Raw genomic sequence first — 20803 nt, 5'->3', positions numbered from 1 at the left:
ATGAAAAAATTTATAGTTTAGTTGCGATTACAGAACTCTTTTACACATATCACTCAACCATTAATTATATTTAACATAGTTCCTATTGCTCTAACTTATATTTTCTTGGCTCAGTAAACTGTTTTTTGTTTGTGACAAATTAGCTGTTCAAAAACATAGACATGGGTTTTTAATATTTTTGAAATTACTGTCTGTATAGTGTTGTATGAGATGAGCTTCTCTTTACCATATCAGGAATAAACTTAATCTGATTCAAACTTGGAAAAAGGTAGCTTGTTCTCTCTCCTAGAAAACCATCTATATAAACTTCTTTACATGTAAACAGACACTCATTTACTTGCAAAAGTCTGTCAGTGAGTCAAACCTAACTCACCCAAATGAGGTGAATTCTTCTCTCATGCTTCCTTTACATTAAAAATGGTAAGAACTGTTCAGTAATGTGCATACTTTTTAGTATGAAGTGTGACTCCCATTTTAAATAATATAAATCAATTAGAGGAATTAGTTTAAGATGTGAAAGAGCCTTAAAAAGAGTCTTGGACCTTGAAAATTTTCCTGGGTATGAATTTTTGGAGAAATATCCCTTTTCAAAGACAAAGGACCCATTTTTAAAAAAAATATTGTTCTGGTACTGGGGTTTGAACTCCTGGCCTTGACCTCTATCTGGGCTTTAATTCTCAATGTTTGCTCTACACCACCTGAGCCACACCTTCACTTCTTCCATTTACCACAAGTGGAGAAAAGAATCTCTTAGGTTTATCTACTTGGAATAGTTTCAAATTGCAATTGTCAAATTTGAACCTACCAACTATCTAGGTGTAAGCCACTGGTGCTGTGCTAGAACTCACTTCTTAAGAATAAAAAAAATCACAAAAAGAGGAGAAAAAAACATTTGTTCAATTATTTATGTGTTGTCTGATAAACCTAATCACTTGCTACTGGAAGAGAAAAAGAGAAAAGTTAGAGATGAATATGCAGGAGAGAGACACAAAGAAAGAAGAAAGGAAGGGAGGTTAAATGAGGGGAGGGGAGTGGAAGGGAGGATACGAGAGGACCAGGTAGCTGAGTAGAATTGTCTACTCCTCACTTAGGTTTTGTTGGACAATCAGTACCTTTGCATTTATATAGCCAAAGCTATTATGTTTGGTATTAGTAAGCTGGGATATAAAATACCAGTTTATGGGTAATAACCTGTAAGTGTGCTTCCTTCTGTACCAAGGAAGCCACAGTTAGGTTACTGTCAGAGAGAAGGCAAGAGGAAGCAATTTAAGTGATTCTAAGAAACAATAATTGACATGCCAGGAATGCTCCCTTGTATGGTGAAGTCAAGCATCAATCTTGTTCCCTGCTCCAGTCTTCCTCTCAACAAGAAAAGCAGAAACAGAAGAAGAAGGAGATATCTGAGTAATGATCATCACTCTGTTTACCCTCATCCCTTAGTTTCAAAAAAAAAAAATAAAGTGAAAGGAGACTTAACCTGAATTAGTGGGGAAAATGGGAGGAAAAATTTCAGTCTAACTTATTGTGAAACTTTTAAAATAATTGGAGCTGCATTTCAAATACTGAAATAAAACTTTTTAAATTATTAACAGAAAGTAATTTGAAATTTATCGAAAATTTAGAAGACTACAGGGCTCACTACATAGTGTAAACTGAAAATTAAAATTGATTCCTGCTTCTATCATCAGAAATTGAAGATCATCCCTAAACTTCCAATACTAGGTAAATTACCCTTGATATTCACTTATACTGTGTGAATATAATTCAGAAAATATGACTTTAAATTTAGACTTCTGAAATGATAAGCGATGGGAATTCATGATAGATAACAATGCTAAGAGCATGGAAATTATTTCCCTTCCAACTTCAGTGTGTAGAGAATAAAAATGCTCTATTGGATGGCCCTGAAAGTCCAATTCTAAATTTAGGACAGAAGGTGAATTGTAAAGGAGATCTATCTTAGCCATTCTGAGATTAGTTTTGTGGAGAAATATACTCATTTATGTAGGTCAAACCTGGAAGAGAGGATGTGGCAAGCCCATAGCCAAATGCCAAAGTAGAGATATCTAACAAAATACCATGAATTTGAAACAAGTCTTAAAAGGGGATCTGGGCTAAAAGGGAGTAGAGTAGAAGAATGGAGAGGGAAATGGTGGACTAATACATTCATAACATTCAATGTACACGTCAGAATATAAGTAGGAAACATGAAGGGATAGGTGGGGTTGGGGTAAGGGAAGGAAGAAAAATGTGAAGTTTGACAATAATCCAGATGCACTGTATATTGAAATGCACATACACTCTATTCAACACTGACATGATGAAGCAAAACCCCTCTGCACAACTAGCTAAACATAAATTTTTTGAAGTTTTAATATTCAGAGACCAGAAGCATAAACCTTTAGAGATTAATAAGAAGAGAATTGGCATATTGTTGAGGCTTGTTTCCCTTTCAATATACAAAATTTAGCGTGTCAAGTCTGCTGAAAATGTAAATTTTATTTTGCCTATTCTTTTATGCAAATTGCTTAAAATGTAGAGAACCAAATTCCAATATCCCTTCATTTCCAATAAAAAAAGTCTTATGCACCTTTAAGTTTCTCAGTTATTTCTAAATACCTTAATGCAATGCATTATTGGAACTAATTTGATTCCATATTTAAATTTATTGTTTTGCTGTTGTTGTGAAAGTACTGTACAAAGGGGTTTCAATTACATGGGCAAGATAATGACTACATTTCTTATCAAGCATGGTAGCTTCCTCCTTTGTTTCCCCTTCCCATAACTTCCTGTCCTCTCCCCACTCCCCAACCAATCCTCCCCCCCAACAAAATTTTAAAGTTTGTTTTCTACATAATGATTTATACATCTCATTGTTGTAATGGTCAAACTGTATCCCTATTATTTAAACGATTTGCTTTTTCCCTTCCCCTTCACAAATTATAACAGCATCAAGTACAGTGAAAGCAGGGTTTTTTACAGTGGGGGAGGGACATACAAAGCAAAAAAGAAATAATCTTATAAATGTGTTAGAAACAATCGCATTACAGGAAAAATAAACAATTGAATATATATCTTAGGTTTCATTTCCCTAACATCAACTTGTCTGACAGTTTCTGTTTGTCTCAGACATATACTAGTTATTGCAAATAAGGGAAAACATGGGACTTAATGTTTCTTTGGGCCTGGCTTACATCACTTAATATATTTTTTTTCCTAATCTTTCCATTTCCTAACAAATGGAGCAATGTCATTCTTTCTGATGGAGACATAGAATTCCAGTGTGTACATTTACCACATTTTCGTGATCTACTCATCTACTAAGGGTCATCTGGGTTGATTCCATATATTAGCTATGGTAAATAATGATGCAATAAACATAATTGTGCTAGAAGCTCTAGTGTGGTCTTGTTTGTGAACATTTGGGTAAATACCCAAAGTGGGATTGGTGGGTCATAGGGGAGCTCTATGTGAAGACTTTTGAGGAACCTCAATAATTAATTCCAAACTGGCTGAACAAGTTTAGACTCCCATCAACAATACATTAATGTTCCTTTCTTTCCACATCCCCTCCAGCATCTGTTGTTATTAGAGTTCTTGAATTTTGCTATTCTAACTGGCATGACTTGGTATCTCAATGTTGTTTTGATTTATATTTCTTGTATGACTAGGGAGGTTGAGCATTTCTTCATTTGTCTACTGGCCATCCTTCTTTCTTCTTTAGAGAACATTCTCTTTAAGTCTTTAGCCCACTTATTTATCTTCTTTGAAGATTTTTTTTGGGGGATTTAATTTTTGAGTTACAGGTATATTTTAGATAAGAGACCCTTGTCCATTTTATGGCTAGTGAAGACCTTCTCCCAATCCGTAGGCTTTCTATTAATCTTGCTAGCTATGCCCTTTGCCATGCAGAAGCTCTGCAATTCTATGCAATACCATTTGTCCAACTTTTCTTTGATTTGTTGTGTTTCCAGGTCTCTACTAAGAAAATTTCAGCCTGTGCCAACAAGACTTAGGGTTTCTCCTATTCCATCCTGTAATGTTTTCAGAGTGTCTGCTTTGACTCTGAGGTCTTTGATCCATTTGGAGTTAATTCTGGTTCAGGGTGATACATATGTATCTTGCTTTAGTGTTCTACAAGTTGTTTACCAATTTTGCCAGCACCAATTACTGAAGAAGCTGTCTTTCTTCCATTCTATTTTTTAGCTCCCTTATCGAAGACTAGATGGCTATAGTTCGGTAGGTTCATTTCTGGGTTTTCAATTCTATTCCATTGGTCCTGAGGTCTTTCTTGTGCCAGTACCAAGCTGTTTTGATTACTATGGCTATGTAGTTGAATTTGAATTTGTATTGATATTCTTCCAGCACTGTTCTTTCTGTTAAGGATCATTTTTTGCTATTCAGGGTCTTTTATTGTTCCATATGAATTTTTTGATTGCCTGTTCTATTTCCTTGGAGAATGAGGTTGGAATATTGATAGGAATCACCTTGAATTTGTAGATAGTCTTCGGAAATATTGCCATTTTCACGATGTTGATCTTTCCAATCCAGAAGCATGGGAGTTTTTGCCACTCTCTAAGTTCAGTTTTGATTTCTTTTTTCAGTTTTTTAAACTTTTCATCATAGATACCCTTCACTTCTTTGGCTAATTCCTAGGTATTTTATTTTTTGTGGAGCTATTACGAATGGAGTTGCTTTCCTAAGTTCAGCCACACTTTTCTTATTGTTGGCATACAGAAAAGCTATTGATTTTTGAGGATTAATTTTACACCCTGCTACTTTGCCAAAGTTTTGAATCAGCTTGAGTAATTTTGGAGTGGACTCTGTGCGATTCTTTAATTACAAGAACATTTCATCTGCAAAGAGGGAAAGTTTTACTTCTTCTTTCCCTATTTGGATCCCTTTTATATTTTCACCTTGTCTTATTGTTGTAGTTAGTCATTCAAATACTAGATTGAAGAGAAGTGGAGAGAGTGGGCATCCTTGTGTCATTCCTGAGTAAGAGGAAATAGCTTTAGTATTTCACCATTAAGTAAAATGATGGCTATAGGTTTGTCATATACAGCCTTTATTGTATTGAGGAATGTTCCATGGATTCCTAATTTTTCCAGAACCTTCATAATAAAGGGGTGTTGGATCTTGTCGAATGCTTTTTCTGCATCTATTGAGACGACCGTGTGGTTCTTATCCTTGCTGCTGTTGATGTGATGAATTATATTAATTGATTTGCATATATTAAACCAGCTTTGCATCCCTGAAAGGAATCCTGTTTGACTCAGATGTATGATTTTTTGGATGAATTGTTGAAGTCAAGTGGCCAAAATTTTGTTGAGAAACTTTGCATTAATGTTCATAAATGAAATGGGTCTATAGTTCTCTTTCCTTGATGAGGCCCTTCATGGTTTTGGGATGTGTGTTATGATGGCCTCATAGAATGAGTTCATTAGTGAACTTTCTCTTTCACTTTCATTGAAGAGTTGGAGGAGTATTGGTGTGATCTCTGCTTTGAAGGCCTTATAGAATTCTGCTGTAAAACCATTTGGTCCTGGGCTTTTCTTACATGGGAGGTCTCTTATTGCTGGTTCTATTTCAATGCTTGGTATAGGCCTTTTAAGATAGTTTGACTCATCTTGGCTTAGTTTCGGCATGTCAGTATTTGCTAGGATAAGGTCCATTTCTGCCAAGTTCTCAAACTTATTAGTTTAAAGGTTTTAGAAGCATTCCCTTATAATGTTCTTAATCTTAGTTGTTTCTCTGATATTTCCATTCTTATCTCTGAGTTTATTTGGATGTGTTCTCTTCTTTTTCTGATAAGTTTGCTAAATGTCTGTCAATTTTGTTAAATGTTTTGAAGACTCAACTCTTTGGTTTCTTGATTCTTTCTATTTTTTTTTTTACATTCCAATTCATTTAATTATGATTTAATTTTAATTATTTATTTGCATCTACTGGATTGTGTTTATCTTGCTGCTGTTTTTCAAGGAGGCTCGGATGTCTCATTAAATTAGTTTCACATCTCTCCAATTTGTTGATGTAGGAATGCAGAGGTATAAACTTGCCTTTGAATACTGTGTTTGCTGTGTCCCAGCGGACACAGCAAATTGGTGTGTTCATTTTTGTTGAATATCATGAACATTTGAATTTCCTTTCTAATCTCTTCCATGACCCACTCGTGATTCAGTAGTCGGTTGTTCAGGATCCATGTATTACATGCCTTTTTTTGGTGGCTTTTGGTGTTGAGTTCTAATTTTATTCCCTTGTGGTCTGAGAGAATGCAAGGTATAACTTCAATGTTTCTGAATTTGGACAAGTTTGCTTTGTGGCCTAAAATGTGGTCTATTTTAGAAAATGTTCCATGTGCTGTGGAGAAAAACGTATTGTCTAATGCTGCTGGGTGAAATATTCAGTAGATGTCTGTTAAATCTACTTGGTTTATGGAGTTTTTTATATCTGTGGTTTCTCTATTGAGTTTTTGCGAAATTCAGCTATCTAGTGGGGAAAGTTCTGTGTTAAAGTCACCAACAATGAATGTCTTTGGATCTATGTGGGATTTGAGGGAAAATAGTGTTTCTTGGATAAATTTGGGTGCTCCGTTGTTTGGCAAATAGATATTTAGAATTGTAATATCCTCCTGAAGGGGTAATCCCTAATTAGTATGTACCGAACTTTTCACTAATTTTAATTAAAAGTCTATTTTATCTGATATTAGCATTGCAACTCCTTCTTGTTTATTGGGACCATTTGCTTGGTAGATTTTGTTCTAGCCTTTATAATTGAAAATGTTTGTTTTTGTGGCCAAGATGTGAATCCTGAAGGCAGTAGATAGAAGGATCTTGCTTTTTAATCCAAGTAGACACACTTTGTTGCTTAATTGGAGAATTAAGTCCGTTAATGTTGAGAGATAGAACTCAGAGGTATTTGGGAATTCCTGCCATTTTATCCAACTTGTTAGGGGCTGCCGCAACTGTATTCTTATGGTTCTTGGATTCTCAGTTTGGGTGCTGTTTCTTGGCCTTTATTGTGGTCTTCTTGGTTTTCTCTGTGTAGGACATCTTTAAGATTCTTTTGTAGGGCTGGTTTGGTAGAGATATATAGTTTCAATTTTTCTTTGCCATGGAAGTGTTTTATTTGACCTCCGATTATTAAGGAGAGTATAGCTGGGTAAATTATTCTTGGTTGACTCGTGTTTGTCTTTACGGCATGGCTTACATCATTCTAGGCTCTTCTTGCTTTGATTGTCTCTGCTGAGAAATCTGAGGTGATTCTAATTGGTTTCACTTTACAGGTAATTGATCTTTTCTCCATGACAACGTTAAGGATCTTTTCCTGGGTCTGAATTGATCCTGTGCATATTATAATGTGACAATGGGATATCCTGTTCTGGTCTGGTCTATTGGGAGTTCTAAAAGCTTCTTGTATCTGAATAGGCCTATCTTTTTGCATGTTTGGGATGTTCTCTCCTAGGATCTTGTTAAACAAATTTCCTAGACCATTGACTTCTGGCTCTAGGTGCTCCTCTACACACATTTTCCTCAGATTAGGCCTTGTAATGGTGTCTTCCAAGGGTTGAATGTTGAATAGATCTATCATATTTCTTGTATTTGTCTTGGATGGTTGTATGTTCTTTCTCTATAATATCTAGGCTGTCTTCTATCCTCAGGATTCAGTCTTCTGCATGGTCTATCCCACTATCCAGACTTTCTACTTTTTTTTTATTTCCTTATAGTTGTTGGGCTTTTATGGCTTCAAATTCTTTGTTGGATCTTTGTTTTAGATCTTGTATGAAATTATTTACTTCCTTAATTTAGTGTTCAGTGTTTATTCTCAAATCACTTAGTTGATTAGTTATGGTTTCCTTGGACTCCCATTTCTTCTGTTGGGATCCATTCAGCATTCCCTTTGTGGACTCCCTGACTTCTTTCAGCTCTGGGTTTATGGATTGCATGAATGCCTCTAGTGATCTCTGTCTATTCTCATCCCGCTCTCTCATTTTCTGTATTACTCTTTGATTAGCTTCCTCACGTTCATGCAATTCCTGTAGTTCTATTTGATTGATCTCAGCCTGCTCACACAATTCCTTTATTTCTTTTTGAGTGTAGTCAAACTGCTCAGGCAATTCCTTTATGTATCTTTGAGTAGCTTCCTCACGCCCATGAGCTTCCTGTTTTGATCTTTGTTTTGCCTCCTCTCTCTCCCTATCATGATCTCACAGAGTCCATTGCAGGTTTTCAATCTTTTCATTTACCATGTTTACCATTAGTGTTTGTAGAGCTTTTTGGGAGCTCTCTTCTGGATTATTCATTATCTGTTCTGTCCACTGATTATCATGAATGGAGTTATATGTATATGTAGAGTCCAGTTTTATGAGGATTCACTCATCTGCCTAGGAATTCATGCTGGCTGTTGGAAAAAGAGCTCAAGTAAAGATGCCATTTAAAGCCTTATAACTTTACTCTTTACCAGGGTATTCTCTTGCTACTTTGGTTGTTGAGAGTGTCTACAAGACTAAGAGTTCCGTGAGAAGAAGGGAGACACCATATGACTTATACCCAATTGACTTGCTATCACTTGTACAGCATTTTGTAAGTCAAATCTCTCTAAAACTACCAGTTTTAAGAGATAAGAGGAGTGTTAAAAGAACTCTTAGAGACAAATACATCTTCAACACATATTGTTCCAAGTATTCCGTTTAGGCATATTCAATAACTGGTGAAACTTATGTTGGCTGTTGTTATGTGTCTTTCTCCATGTGTGCATGTATACATGTGTATATGTATGTGTGTGAATAGTAACATACATGTGTACATTATGGCTTATATCATCATTTATTCCTTGCTAACTAATAAAGTAAGGAATCCCTAAAGTTTTAACAGAAACTGTGTAGTTAAAGTCTTAACTCTTCACTCTGCTTCTTTACACAAAGACTTTGCAACGCCTCATTAATAAAGTTTCCATAAACTCTGAAATGTACATACTTAATGCTTAATGTCTGCTACCATAAATCTTAAATACTTTATAGAAAAGTTTTATACTTGCCAAATAGTCCTATTTTTTGGCATATATAAGCAAAATCCCCAAAGTAAGCATATTTAAAACATTAAAACTTTTAACAAACCTTAACACTTTCTGCAGTGTTCATTTTGACAGGTGCCTTGTATAGAATAATTGAATTTCTCTTCCTACACATCTCTTGAACAATAAATATCCAGAATTATTTTGTTTTTGGCATGTCTATCTTGATTTTATTCTTAAATGTGTGCTTATGTAAGAAATACATGATTCTAAAATTTCACAATAATTCTTTTGAACTTACTTTTTGTTGAATTGTCTATTTTAATAAAATCAATAAAAATTATACTTTATATATAAAAAATGTTTTATGCTCAATTCAGCATCACATACACTAACATTGGAACAATACAGAGAAGATTAGCACACCCCAGGCGCAAGGATGACATGAAAATTCGTGTAGCGTTCCATATTTTTTACAACAGATGCTGAAAGGTATGTGGCCACAAGGGAAGCGTATTGCATTCTTGGTGGGAGTGTAAACTTGTTCAACTACTTTGGAAAGTAGTATGGAGTTTCCTCAAAAGACTACACATAAATTCCTCTATGACACAGTAATCTCACTTCTGGGGATTTACCCAAATGATCATAAACAAGACCATACTAAAACTACCAGCACAACTATGGTTATTGCAACATTATTTACGATAGCTAAGATATGGAATCAACCCAGATGCCCCATTAGATGAATGGATCAAGAAAATGTGGTATATATACACAATGGAATTCTATGTCTCCATCAGAAAGAATGACATCTCCCAATTTGATAGGAAATGGAAAGAGTTGGAAAAAAAATTATTGTGTAAAGTAAGCCAAGTCCAAATAAATATAGGTCCCATGATTTCCCTTATTTTCAATAACGAATATATGTCTTGGATAAGCAGAAAAGTTCAAAAGATATGTGCATATATCCAGATAAGATGATGTTAAAGAAATTGAACCCCAAGATAGGGACACAAGTGGATTTTTTTGTTTCTTGCTGTTGTTTCTAATGTACTTATAATGTGCGATGTCATTTTTTTTTGTTTCTTTGTATGTTTCTCCCCATGCTATAACCCCTGTTTTCTCTGTATTTGAAGTTGGTGCACTTACATCTTGTATGTATGCTTCTCTAATTTGGGGAGGGGAAGGGAAAAAATGCTCAAATAGGGATACAGGTTGACCCATTGTAACAATGAGATGCACAAGACACTGTGTTGAAAAATGAACTTTACAATTTAGGCGTAGGAAGGAAGGGTGAGGGGAGTGTACTTGTGGAGGTGGGAGGGAAGGGATGGTAGGGGAAATACAAAGGAAGAGTTAACAATGATTGTTAGGAAATATACTAGTTTCCTTGTTCATGTAAATGTGACCCCTCTGCACAGTATTATTACAATAAAAAACATATAAAATGCTCTGAGATGGAAGAGTTTATTTCCTCTATTTTACCCATATAATATCGTTAACAAAGAAATTAATGCAGAACACTGATATGAAGGTAATTTGAATAAATGTGTGTGTGTGTGTGTGTGTGTGTGTGTGTGAGTGAGTGAGTGCGGCACCACACAATCAAACACATGCGTTTGTGCAAACACACGCCATGCATGTATATTGGCGTGCTGAGAGTTTAAAATCAGGTCTTCAAGGTCTTGCTAGGCTTTTACTATCTAGCTACGATATAAGCTACATCTCAATTCCTGGCTCTTTGCTAATTCATTAAACTTTTTGAAAAATAATTTCATGACGTGTTTTTTTTGGCCCTGATTGGCTCCCAAGTGTTATCCCCAGATCTGCATCTCCTGAGCAAATATTCAAAGTAGATAGGATTATAGGTGTGACCAGCCAGAACAAGGCTTTTAGAATAATTTTTAAAATAAAAGAAAATTTACTTCAATGGAGCCTGTTTAATCATCTCCTAATTTGAAAGCCTTTTGGAGTGATTTTATGATAATTTAATTTGTTTGGGGATTGTTAAAAGATAGAAAGTGATGATATTTAAAAGTTTTAGTACTTTTTAAAAAAGAAACTGGAACTGTGGGACAGAAGAAATTTGGCTGTCTTCGGACATCAATTTATAAGCTCAGCTCTGTGCATGATAACCCAATGTCACCAACGCAATCTGTGTTAAAGACAAAATGTGACAGAAAACAATCATCATGGGCAATATTTGCCACTCTCTTATTTCTTGGGCAATATGAATATTGAATTGAGAGTATAAAGAATGGAGAGATTTTACTCACCTTTTTGGTATTGCTGAAAGACTTTTGGAAACTTTGACTCATTTCCTTCCTCACTGTGTGTGTCTTTGGGCCATGCACTTACTGTCTTTAACTACAATTTTTCCCAACACTACAATGGTAATAACATTAGCATTATAGCAAATGTTATCTTAAGAATTAAGAGAATAAAACTTGTGAAACACTTAACATAAACCTATGAATGATCTTTTTTTTTTTTTTTTTAAATTTTATTTTATTTTATTTGAGAACATACTGTACAGAGGGGTTACAATTACATGGGCAGGATAATGCATACATTTCTTACCAAGCATTGCAGCCTCCTCCTTTGTTTACCCTTCACCTCCCTTCCCAGCCTCCCCCCTCCCTCCCAACCAATCATACTCCCCCTCGCCCCCCCCACCGACATTGTAAAGCTGGTTTTGACATGACATTTTGTACTTCTCATTGTTGCAACAGGTCCACCTGAATCCTTAAACGACTTGTTTGTCCCCATCTCCTCCACATGTTATACTGACATCAAATATAGTGAAAGCGGGGGTTACACTGTGGGGGAGGGACATACAAAGCAACAAAGAAATAATCTTATAAATGCGTTAGAAACACATGCATGAAAGAAACAAAAACATTAAAATACATATTTGAGGTTTTGTTTTCCTAACATCACATTATCTGACTTTTTCTGCTTGACTCATACCTATACTAGATATTGCAAATAAGGGAAACCATGGGACCTATGTTTCTTTGGGCCTGGCTTACTTCACTTAATATAATTTTTTCCAAGCCTTTCCATTTCCTAACAAATGGGGAAATGTCATTCTTTCTGATGGAGGCATCCTATGAATGATCTTTGAGTTTAGCCACCATTCTTTTTAAAATACTAAAAAGAATGTGATTAGTACAGAAACCATTACATGTAGTGTGAGCAACCAGAATTAATATCTACTGACCATGCTCTGCGTCCAAGGAAGCCAGGTGTATAACTTCTTATGCTGTAAATCAAACTGGTTATCTTATGTCATGATAGTGTAAAAATATCAGGGACAGAACGATGAGGGAATGTTGTAGACTGAGGTGAAATCCATATGAAAATGTGCAAAACTGATAAAACATGGAAGTATCTGAGCAGTATGTTGTGTTTTACATCATTTAAGTTACATCGCAAAGATAAGGAAGACCTAGAAGAATAACATGTCTTTTTGATAGTCTATCATAGGTCCTTAGAAGGATGAACACTTTCCTCATTCTTGTAGAAGCATTGTCAGATGAGGGGAACTATATTTTTTGTTTGCTTCCTTCCATTTATTCTTCAGTTTGAAATCTGAAGAACATGAGACTGAAAGAAACCAAGTGAAATTAGCCATGTAGCCTTTAGAAAGAACAATCAAAGAAAAATAAATAAAATATATATAGCCTTGTAAAAGGTCTAACTACAGTGAGTTATATAGTCTCAAGCGTTAACAGAAAATTATTTAAAAAATATCATGTTAATAAAAATTTTAAAATGTTTGGAGCTGCTTAATCTTTTTCCTTTCTACTACTATGAAATAATTATTGATTTTCTATAGAGAGATTAAAGATCAGATTAACAAGAAACTTGATTAAAAATGGACAAAAGTTCTGAATAGACATGTTTTCCAAAAAGCCCTGAAAATCGCCTGTGGATTTACAAATTTGTATTTAATACAACTTCTATTCTGGCTTAATGCTTTGTGAGCAGAAGTCATTAGAGAAATGCAATTCAAAATTATTATGATATTACTTCTTAACTATTATAACTCTCATCAAAAATATCCAAGGAACCAGGTGTGGTGGTAAAGGCTTGTAATTCCAAGTGATTGGAGGATGGAGTAAAAGGATTTGAGTCTAAGGCCAGTCTTGGGTACTGCACACAGTAAAAACCTGCCATTTAAATAAACTCAAAAGGTAATAATGTTGGCTGGCGACACTGTGGAGAAAAGGAAAATTTCTACACTCTTGGTCAAAATACAGGTTAGTGTTCTCATTGTAGAAAGTAGTATGCAGTTTTCTAAAGACATCCAAAGTTGAAATATCATCTGACCCACCAATCGCGTGATTATTTCTCTCTGGGTAACTCATAAATATATCTGTAGTTCATTGTTATTCACAACAACAGCCAAGATATAAATCGAAGTCCAGTGTTCAACTACAAACTAATAAAGCAACTGTGGTACATGCACAAATATCTTTTTCTGTTGATCCCAAAGTAATTTTTATTATTTTCCTGTTTCCATTTGATTAACCTCCAAATTGGAAATCCAGATATATGATTTAATTTAACCAAAACTACTTATTGAGTATAAGGAACTTCTACTCTCTACATTCTTCCCACTAAGATCACCAAATATGGTGAGTCTGAAATAGTCTCTTTTTGATCTATGTTAATATTCTTTACAATATGAGTGAAATGTTTAAAAAGTAGTATTTGTTTTAGCTTAACTGCTCTGAAGAGACAATAAATGATATTATCAAAGCTTAAAAATGATTTGATTTAAAATTTAGAATTCTGGAAATGGTTTTGACCACTCTGGTTACTGGAGCTTTCACTACAACCTCATGAGACAATTTATACTGATAAAGCAAAAATCTGAGGTTAGACATTTATGAATAAAAAAATCATGTCATTCTAAATATGTAGAGCTACATATAAAACATAAAAAATTTAGCTTTTAAATACCTGAATATGCTAGTACATTTAATTGCAGGGTAAATACTAGTTCTGAAATGAGATAAAATTGCACTTATTTTGAAATATAAACCTAAGTATTTATTTGAATAAAAGAAAATGTTTAAAATATCACTCATTCAAGAAATAAGATGTAGAGTTAGTTGTTTTTCATGCCAATTAAGTTCTCTAAACTTACTACAAATATAGATTAGTAAAACTAATTCATTGCTTTGTAGGGAAATAGCAATCCCGTTTCCTAAAACTCATGAAAATAACTTTTTCTGAAACAATTGCTAAGTAACTGTTTTATATTGTTTTGTCATCGAATCTTATTCGATAAATTTTTATTCATTAAGTTAAATAATTGGACAAAAATATAAATTATGCATAAAAAATGTTTATCTAACACGAGTTTATTTTTTCAGAAGACAGATCATGGCTCTCTTAAAGAACACTAGAAAGCAGTGTTCTTTATTAATTTTTAGTTATTTTGTTAATGGATATTAATTGTCAGAAGTGACAATTCCATAATATATTTAACATATTTGATTATACTCCCTCTATTTCCTTCTCATTACTCGTTCCTCCAAAGATCTTCTGTTTTTCACATAAAATTACATCTTCATATATGCACATATAAACTAACTTGGAAGATTTAAGCTAAACTGCAAGTTAATTCAAGATGTACAGTGAATTAATAGGATTAACAAAAACCTGAATATCTTTTGTTAACTTTTGAATTGAGCTATTATTATTATTATGGTTAAGGTTAGGATCCCAGACAGAATTAGAATTAGGATTAGAGAAATAGAAAATTTAGGTTCATCAAATGATGACCCATTGCAACAATGATACTCACAAGACACTATGTTGAAAATGAAGTTTACACCAAGGGGAGGGAGGAGAAAAGGAATTGGAGAGGGATGGGGTAGTGGGAGAACAAGAAAGAAGTGGGTTACAATGCTCAACAAGAAACATAATCCTAACCTTATACATGTAACAAATCCCTCTTTAAAGCATCTTTGCAACAAAATAAAATTTTTAAAAAATAATAAAAAATAAAACCTAACAGGAAATAGAAAAACATTTAAAAATTTATGTTCAAAATGCAAGTAAAATTTAGACCTACACGCTGAGCAAGAGTTAGGATAAATATGAAAAAAGTGGCTTGCTATTAACACGATGATTCGGTTATATGTATGCTTAGGATTAGGCAAGGTGTGTCAGTTAGAGCGGGGTTAGGATGAGAAAAACATGTAAGACATTGTGTAAAACTGACACATATTTTAAGAAGAATGAATGGCAAGAATGATTGAAAACCAGTCTCTGTTACTTTAAACGTTCAGATATAATTTGGTTTAAAGTGTGAGATACTTTTTTGTTCCAGTTAGGGTTAGGGAAGGATAAGCTTTAAGGTAAATTTTAGTTTTCCAATTAGAAGTAGAAGCCAAAAAAATGTGCGATTGAATAGAATCTAAACAATTTTCCTTACATTAACCATTTGGTGTTAAATTCCGAATGTGATTTGGATTAGGTTTCTGGTTAACCGGTGTTGAGGATAGAGAAATGGGTTAAACTAGTGGCTCGCACCTATTATCCTAGCCACTCAGGAAGCTGTTTTCTGAGGACCGCAGCTCAATGGTAGCCCAGGCAGGAAAGTCCATGAGACTTTTATCTGAAATTAACCACCATAAAACACAAAAGCGGTGCTATGGCTCAATTGGTTGAACGCAGACCTTGAGCTAAAGAACTCAGGAATCATGCCCTGGCCCAGAGTGCAAGCCCCATGACCGACAAAAAGAAAAAAAAAGAAATGTTAAATATTAAGTAAAGGTGAACCTATTTTTCAGATTCTAGGAATTCAGGAAAAGCTGGGATAATGGACGTACAATGTATTTCTTAATATCAGGGTTTGAGATCAATGGGTATAATGATTCCTGTTATGGAACAAAATACATTCAAAGTTAAGAGTGAAAAAATCCGTAGGGTTTACCAAAAACCTGCAATTTATTTCAAGAATTACCAGTGGAATTTCAGTTAGGCTTGCACAAAACGAGCATTTTTCATACATTTTAGAATTGGGATACAATTAGTGTCAAGGTTATGGTTAGGATTCCAGCCATGGTTAGGCTTGGAGTGAAGGAGAAAATAAATGAGGGTCAAATTGAAGGTAAATTTTAATATAAGCCTGATAAGAATTAGAATGACTGTAAACTAAAGTATTGCTTTTAATATTAGAATCTACTTACAATTAGGCTGATGGTTATTCTCAATGTTCCAGTTAAGAAAAATTAAGTTTAGGGTTAGAAAATGACTAAGATATTGGAAAAATTGTAACCTATGTTTGGAAGAATGAATGAAAACTAGTGTACTTGTGTGTTAGTATTGTCATATAATTTGGATTAAGATTAGGGTCAGTATTTTCTTTTGATTATATTTACTGATTATATTTACTGTTATGAATAAGAAAGCTTTTAGTATAAAATTGTGTTCACTAACAAGTAAAACCAAATATGTGAGGCTGAATAGTAACTAGAACATTATCATTATATTTATTCCTCAGTGATCATTCTTGTAGTGATTAATAAGAGTTTTCCAGTCAGGTTTATGTTGAGAGTTAGCGTTAAGTAATGGACTAGATGGTAAGAAAATCTGAAACTGTTTTCAGATACAGTGGTTCAGGAAAAGGTAGAATCAATGGAAACTACAGTATTTTCCTGGTAAGAGAATTTGAAGACAAGTAATATAATGGCTCATGTTAGGGAACAACATAACTTTCGAGGTAGAGTCAGAAAATTTGCGTGAATTAGGGCAAACTGAAACTCATTTCCAGAGTGAAAACTGGAATATTCATTAGAATGATTAAAAACTAGCGTATTTTTCTTAAGCATTAGAATTGGATTATCATTAAGGTGAAAGTTAGGTTTTTAATTCCAGCTAGGCTTACTGTAAACATTAGGGAAATGGAAAATTTAGGGTCAAAGTGAAAGTAAATCTTAGAATAACAAGTAGAGTTAGAATTAGGATGAATGTGAAATAGAAAACTGCTAATAATATTACGATTAGAGTATGATTTGGGTGAGGGTTAACATCAATATTCCAGTTAGGGTTAGGGTTACAATAAAGACAAGATAATGAGTGAAACTACAAACTATTTTTAGAAAGATGAGTTGAAGTTAGGATGAATAAAAACAAATGTATTTGTGTGGCTTTTAGACTCCAAAGGCCATTAGTTCTAGGTTTAGGTTTACTTTCCTAATTCCGTTTAGGCTTAGGGTTAGGAAAAGGTAAGCTTTAAGGTAAAACTGAGTTTCTACTAACACTTTCAAGTAAAGTAAGTGCGAAATTTAACAAAAACTACAGAGTTTCCCTAATTTTCCTATTCAGGGTTCAATAGGGTTAAATTTAGAGTTAGGTTTCTAGTAAGGTTTAGATATATCATTAGGGTTTGGAAGGAGAGTAGATTTTAAGTAAACCCGCAGCTTCTTTTTGGATATACAGGAGTTCAGTAAAAGTTAAGATCAATGGAAACTATGGTATTTTTCATGATATGAGAATTTGAGGTTAATGATTCCTAATAGGGAACAAGATAGATTTCAGAGTCCAGGTTAGGAAATCTGTAGGATTTGGAGGAAATTGCAAATCATTTCAAAGACAATGGGTATCTGTAAGGATGTATCTAAACTGGAGTAATTTCCATTAATTTTAGGATTGGGTTACTATTATCATCACGGTAACTCTTAGGGTTTTGACCAGGATTAGAGTTAAGATTAGGGAAATTGAAGGTTGAGAACTTGAGAGACTTACTTCATTTGTGTATATATATGAACTATTCTAAGGCTTTAACTCAAGGCTTGGGTTCTGTTCTTGAGCTTTATTCTGTAGGCTACGAGCCACGAATCCACTTCCAGCTTTCTTTGGCAGTGAATTGGAGACCAGAATCGCACAGACTTTTCTATCCAAGCTGATACTGAACTGAGATCCCCAGATCTCTGACTTCTGATTAAAGTTAGAATTAAAGGCATGAGCTACTAGTGCTGGGGAAAGTGCTTGTCTTTTATTGATTGTTTTTAATTATGTTCAAGATCAAGTCTTGAATTCAATATCTGAGAGCGTTGGTCACGAGGTAGCCAATGCCACTTGAACCATATCAACTAAAATGATTATGTTAAATAGCTGGAAATCATTAAATTTTCTTCAGATGATAGGCTTCATTACTGTTGTTCTAAAACTCATCCTAACGAAAAAATATTTATATACCCTAGAGTTGATCTGTTCACATTCTCATGCTTTGCCTCTAATTGCATAACATTTTAGGGACATGATTTTTAATCATTATTTTGAGTTATCATTAAATAAAGCAGTTAATGCGTACAGTATACTTTGATCAATGCCAACCCTTTCAACATTCTCATCCATCCCACCTCTATGAAAATCTTTCTTCACTTTTCTTAATTTTGTAGGAAATTTACTGGATTCCTCTCTACTGTTCCTCCAATTCCTCTTCTTCATTCTATCTTTTCTCCCTTTACCTCTCTTTTGACTACCCACTTCCATATTTTCCATCAAATCTACTCCTAGGCATTTACCTGAAAATTTACAAACCAGGATATAGTTAAAGTTTCAGCACAACCATGCTTACTGAATCAGCCTAGATACCCTTCAAGTGAGAAATGAATGAAGAAAATGTAATACACACACACACACACACACACACACACACACACACACACACACACACATTGGAAATTCTACTTACCCATCAGAAAGAATATTGTACCATTTGTATCTCTCATCTCTCATTTCTCTTATTTCTTCTGCCTGATATCATATTGTCGTCTTACTGTCCCTGTACTGCAGTAACTGACAAATGCAAACTGATGTAAAAGATTTTCAGGGTTATTGTCTAACCATAGATTTCTGAATACAAGTTCTTTGCTCCTTCTCTTTGTATATTCATGCCTTTGAGTAGTGATTGTGCAGATTCATTTGTACCATTTGCTACACAGAAAAGAGATGAACTACTTGCACATATATTTACATACATGTATATACATACATACATGGATATATGCATTTTATGTTTTCAAGAATTATGGAGCTAACAAAAATCACATGCATTTTCCTTTCTTTTCAATTCTTTCAAGCCTAAATAACTTTGTCTCTTTTGAATACCTGATTTTAAAGAAATGTCACCATCTCTGATCTGTCAGTGGCCTGGAAATTAGATGTTTAAATAGGACAAACTTATTTAGGCTTTTTGGTGGAAGAGAGGAGTATTACTAGGGTTCTATCCAGGAGTTCTCTGCTTGCTAGACAGGACTTTTGTTGTATAGCACCAAGAAGCTCAACCACTGTTGCCATACTTCTAGTCCATATTATTTGCTTGAGTTCTTGAATTTTTGCATTGTCAGGACTAGCTGAAAAATCAAAAACAGGCACAAATCCTTCTCTGTGACTGAGCCCAGCTGGAGGCAGGAACTTTTATTTCCCCATATATGTTCAAAATCACATTTGTTATAAAAATTACTAGATGCGACCTTCATGGGTGAGGTGATATTGGGTTTCTGGTGGAGCTCTGTCTGGTTTAAGGGAGGAGTTGGTATTGGCACACCCTGTATGGTGGAACAGGACAGGGCTTTGAGGGTGAAGGCCAGTGTGTGTAGGGCTTGAGACATCAGGGAGGGAACAGGAAGGACTAGACTTGTTAGGGGAGGGGTCTCTTGTGGAGTAGGTGGGACTTAGGACGGACGCTGGCAGGTGGACAGGTTTTCATTGGAAGTAGGTTGGGTCACTGGGGAGGAGGCTGTTTGGGGCGGGGCTTTGAGAAGGAAGAATGAGGCTACAAAGGAGGAGGTTACTTAGACGAGGGGATTTGGTGGAAAACTGTGAGCCCTGTGGGATATGTAGGGTAAGGTTTCCCATAAGGCAGGGCAGGGAATGGAGGCAAGAGGTTGACAGAAAGTGGGGATTCTGGAGCAGGAATGCGGAGCTATGAGAGAGTGGCTTTTCAGGGTGTGGCTTTGAGAGGGCAGGGTGGTACTCAGAAGACATAGGTTAGCAAGGGGCGGGGTTTCTCATGGAGAATGGCAGGCCTTTGGGAAAGTGTTTTAGGGTGGAGGTGGGGTTTCCAGCAGAGCAGGAAGTAGTCACAATGTATGGAGGCATTATTAAGGACCAGGGCTTTGTGATGATAAGATCCAGTGCATTAGACTAGGTAGGATGGGGTTTCTGGTGTAGCCAGTCACCACTTTGTAAAGAAGAGTAAGATTGGATGGGTATTTCAGTGTTGCAAGGCAGGACATAGATTATGGACAGGATTTCCAGCAGGGCAAAACAACTTTCCAAAAGGGACTATGGAGGGACTGGGATTTACAGTTGAGTCTAGTGAGCCTTTCAGAGGGAGGCCAACTGGTGCAGTGGTTTCCAGTGGAGCAATGTGGGTGTCCAGAAATGGCATAGTGTGGTGGTGGTTTTCTAGTGGCGTTTTTCAGGAGCAGGGCAGGGTTTGGAGCCATGGGGCTAGTTGGAGGAGGGGCTTTGAGAAAGAGTGTAAGAGCTACAATGGTGTAGGATAATTTTGGGCAGTGTATCTGGTGGAGTAAGATGTGTAACTGAGGGAGGAGCCAATAGGGGGCAGGATTATCTGGAGAGCAAGGCAGGGCATTGAGAGAGTAGATGTGGGAGGTAGAGAGGCTTGTGGTGGAGCAGGGCTGTCTTTTTTTTAATTTAATTTTATTTTATTTGAGAACATATTGTACAGAGGGGTTACAATTACATAGGCAGGATAATGCATACATTTCTTACCAAGCATTGCAACCTCCTCCTT

At 35.2% G+C, this 20803-nt stretch overlaps 1 non-coding gene across 1 annotated transcript; it reads left to right on the top strand.

Moving 5' to 3' along the window:
* Window positions 1-9379: 9379 nt before the first annotated feature.
* LOC122119487 lies at window positions 9380-9486 on the top strand. Its single transcript, XR_006149574.1, has one exon. It is a non-coding gene; the product is annotated as a U6 spliceosomal RNA (small nuclear RNA).
* The last annotated feature ends 11317 nt before the right edge of the window (window positions 9487-20803 follow it).

The sequence above is a fragment of the Dipodomys spectabilis genome, unplaced genomic scaffold, assembly GCF_019054845.1.
Source record: "Dipodomys spectabilis isolate Male_0828 unplaced genomic scaffold, ASM1905484v1 ptg000170l, whole genome shotgun sequence".
NCBI lineage: Eukaryota > Metazoa > Chordata > Mammalia > Rodentia > Heteromyidae > Dipodomys > Dipodomys spectabilis.
This window is presented reverse-complemented; position numbering and strand designations above follow the sequence as displayed.